The 4,479-nt window shown below is 36.6% G+C and overlaps 1 pseudogene; it reads left to right on the top strand.

Annotated features, from left to right (window-relative positions):
* Window positions 1-3,236: 3,236 nt before the first annotated feature.
* On the top strand, window positions 3,237-4,218 carry LOC127129777 (uncharacterized; annotated as a pseudogene).
* Window positions 4,219-4,479: the final 261 nt, after the last annotated feature.

Here is a 4,479-nt window from a genome sequence, read left to right as displayed (position 1 = left end):
GATGATGTTGAAGAGATTCCTGACGAGATTACCCGTCTACTTGAGCATGAAGAGAAGATCATTCAGCCGCATCTTGAGAATCTGGAAACAGTCAGCTTGGGGTCTGAGGATTGTGTGCGAGAAGTGAAGATTGGGGCACTCCCAGAAGAATCTGTTAAGAAGGGGTTGATTGAGTTGCTACGAGAATATGTTGACGTCTTCTCTTGGTCATACGAAGACATGCCTGGTCTAGATACTGATATCGTGCAACATTTCCTACCTTTGAAGCCTGAGTGTGTGCCTGTGAAGCAAAAGCTCAGAAGAACTCATCTTGATATGGCAGTGAAGATCAAAGAAGAAGTTCAGAAGCAAATTGATGAGGGGTTTCTGGTGACTTCTACATATCCTCAATGGGTGGCCAATATTGTGCCCGTGCCTAAGAAAGATGGAAAAGTCCGGATGTGTGTGGACTATAGAGACTTGAATAAAGCTAGTCCGAAAGATGATTTTCCATTACCACATATTGATATGTTGGTAGATAATACAGCTAAATTCAAAGTCTTATCATTTATGGACGGATTTTCCGGATATAATCAAATTAAAATGGCACCCGAGGATATGGAGAAGACAACATTCATCACACCTTGGGGAACATTCTGTTATCGAGTGATGCCCTTCAGTTTGAAGAACGCTGGAGCCACGTATTAACGAGCTATGACTACCTTGTTTCTTAATCTACGGTTCACGTCGTTTAACTTGGCGTGCTCGTTTTAATTATTTGACTACTTTTTCGGTCACATTTTTTTCCAGCCTGAGCCTTTTAACCGATCAATTTTTATTTCAAAATTTGATCAAAACATATATGTTTCCGAGAATTTTATTTTGCACTGATCATTTTAATGTGGTCAGTTTATTTTTTTGGGTATTTTTACGTCTGATTTTTATTCAGTTTTTGTTCGATTATTTTTGTTCTTTTTCCAAAATAATCGGAAGATTTAATTAGAATTATCTGTACTTTTGATTCTATTTTAATTGTGTTGATTTATTTTTAATTTAATTAGTAAATATTAAAAGAGTTATTTTGTTTTTAAATTAAATTAAGAAAACCAATCACATTGTGACATTTGTTTTTTTTATATTTGCAAATTATTTAAAATATAGACCATATATATTTGGCCCACGTGGCCAGCTCACTTTTGATTTGTGTAAAAAATATCAAAAGGAGAAGAATCTATTTTCATTTTTGGATGAGAACTTGTCTTCTCTATGTATCATCATCTCATAAAAAAACACCAACACAACAAACCACCCTTCTCTTATTCTACCTTCACCAACAACATCCTTATGATTACCCTCACAATTTTCACTATGCACAAAACCTTCACTCATCTCATTTCTCTCCACTTAAAGTCAAACATTCATCTCCATCACTCGAAAAAAACCTCACAACACCAAAACAACAAACCACCCTCTCCTTCTTCACTCAACAACCACACACACCAAGCCACAACAATCACCCATTTTTTCTTTCCGACACCAACAACCACCATGCCTTTCCATAACCAAATCACCACTGCCTTCAACCCTCACCACCATCCACCTCACTACAACATAAACTCCACCTATAAACCAACCATCACCCTTCACCTTCATCATCGAACCAAAACCATCACCATTACAAAAATTTATTATCACCCATAAACACATTACAACAACCATCGAAAAACAACAAAAAACAGGCACAAACTCCATCTTTTTCAACTATAAACCACCTTGACGCACCGAACCATAACCTCCACAATCTTGCACCACCTTCATGTAAACACACAAAACAACAACAATAGTATGCATTAACAGAGGCAAACCAAAACAAAAAGAGATGAGAAATAGAAATCCAAACAGTAACGTTACCATCACCTCCGCGTTTTGTTTCCGGTAATCTCGTCTTCAATACAACTCGCTTATCCTCTGAATCTCCACCACCATGAAACATCAAACTCCTCTCACAAACTATTCAACAACAAAACCGAACACCATATTACTCACCATAGCATACATTCTCAAGCACCAAATCATCATTTGTAGTCGTCGAAGCTTGTTCAGTGAAAGTTCTCTCACGACTTGTTCTTACTCATGCGTTTTGAGAATCTCTTTTCTGCAGAGAAGAGGTTATATTGTGTTTGTTTTTTTACTTTTCATTTTTTATATTATTTGTTTTAATTCTTGTCACCTGTCCACGTTTTAGCGGATGTTTTGTTTGATATTTGAAAAGGGGAATCCAACAAATTAATAACAACATTGGCTTGTGTTTACGATTTTTGTTCTTTTTTTTCAATTTTATTTTTGTTATATATATATATATATATATATATATATATATATATATATATATATATATATATATATATATATAATTTAAGTAATTAATTAGAATTGGAGAATGTATTTGTAGATTTGGACTAGATCACTTTAGGCCCATTTACCACTTTGCATTTTTTTATATTTTGTAGATAATTTTTTTAAACTTTTAATTAGTTTGTGGTTATGTCGTTGTTAATATTTTGATTTATTAAACTTTGGTTTCGAATATAATAATATGTCTGATACTGCTGTGGTTTTCAGATGCGTTACAATTTCAGAGTAAAAAATTTAATTTAACTTCAAAAATTGCTTAAACGCATAAAATCTTGTTGACCGACCTCAGATAGGGTGATTCTTATATGAATCTCTTTACGATTGCTTAATATAATGTTAAATTCTTTTAGTTTAATTTTCCATTTCTTTTTGTCGCTAAAATCATCAATTTTATACAAATGCATTACAATTTTCAGAGTTAAAAATTCAATTTAAGTTCAGAAACTGCTTAAACGCATAAAGTTTTGTTGACCAACCTCAAATAGGATGATTACTACCTGAATCTCCTTACGATTGCTTAACATAACATTAAATTATGTAGTTTGAATTTCTGATTTTTTATTTCGGGTCCCTTGGCATTTAATAGAATATCATATTAATAGAAAATGATTTGTTACTATTTCTACTGATGCCTCATATTAATAGAAAATGATCTTTCAATATCTCTATATGTAATTATATTGATGAAACATCAATACCTTCCTAAATAGAGGGATTTGGTAACAATTGTATATATTTGTGATATCACATCAATGAAAAGCAAACAATAATATTTCTTTCTAGTATCAGACTACACGATCCAAATATATCCCTCTTAACCACTGCAACTCTTCTATTCCACCATGACTAACACCTATTCTTCTCCCACATCCAATGGTGACGAAACTTCATCAACGACGAACCAATCCCCTCCTGTGATGAAAACCAACTTTCATTCTGCTTTCTCCATTACCAACGTCAAAAACATCATACCAGTGACGTTGGATAATGACTCCGATCTTTATCTCTCTTGGTCCGCTCTATTCACCGTGCAAGCACGTGTTCACAACGTGCTTGATCACATCATACCACCTATTGACGAGTAAGCTCGTGCTGAGGCAACGACCTTCAGAGCCAACGATCTCGACCTTTGGAATCGTCTAGATGTCGTTGTGTTGCAATGGATGTATGCAACTGTCACACAAGATATACTTCATTATGTTCTTGTGATTAACGACACTGCCGAACTATGTTGGAATCGTATCGCCGCTCTATTCAATGATAACAAGAACTCACGGGCCGTTCAACTTGAAAACCAATTTAGTAATACCAACCTGGCAGATTTTCCCTCCACTAAAGCCTATTGCAACCGTCTTAAGCTCCTCTCCGATCAACTCGCAAAACGTTGATTCTCCAGTCACAAATACTCGTTTGGTATTAAAAATGATCTCCGGTCTCACCGAGGCTTATGCCGGGTTCGTAACTTACATCCAACAACACGATCCTCTTCCAACCTTTGCAATCGCAAAATCACGACTTGAATTTGAAGAATCTATGATGCTTCAGCGAGCCGCTCGTGACTCTGGCTCTTCCTCCACTCTGGTGGCACTCATGGCCAAAACTCCACTGTCAAATGATGATGTCCCTCGCCATTCCTCTCCTGGTTACACTTATCAAAAATGTAACCCACCATCCAACACCTCTCGCGGCAACCGAGGCAAAAAGAACAACCACAACAACGGTGGCCGAAATTACGGGAGGGACGATCAGACATGTCCCAATCATTTCAACGACGGGGGTCGTGGACAGGGTCAACAACAATGGCAACAATGGATGCCATGGTAACAATGGGCTCCATGGAACATACCACCTTGCCCTTATCGATCTTACAATTGGAGTAGGCCCACTAATGCTGCACAGACTCAACAAGGAGGAATCTTTGGGCCAAGACCACAACAGGTTGCTTACAATGTTAATGCACCCAACCCAACTGATATTGAAACTTCTTTACACACCCTCAATCTTGCTCAGCCTGATCAATCTTGGTATATGGACACCGGAGCCACTTCTCATATGACATCCTCGCAAGGTAATCTTTCGTCTTAT

This window comes from Lathyrus oleraceus, chromosome 3, assembly GCF_024323335.1.
Source record: "Lathyrus oleraceus cultivar Zhongwan6 chromosome 3, CAAS_Psat_ZW6_1.0, whole genome shotgun sequence".
Lineage (NCBI taxonomy): Eukaryota > Viridiplantae > Streptophyta > Magnoliopsida > Fabales > Fabaceae > Lathyrus > Lathyrus oleraceus.
Note: the sequence above shows the minus strand (reverse complement) of the source record. Positions and strands in the feature narration are given on the sequence as shown.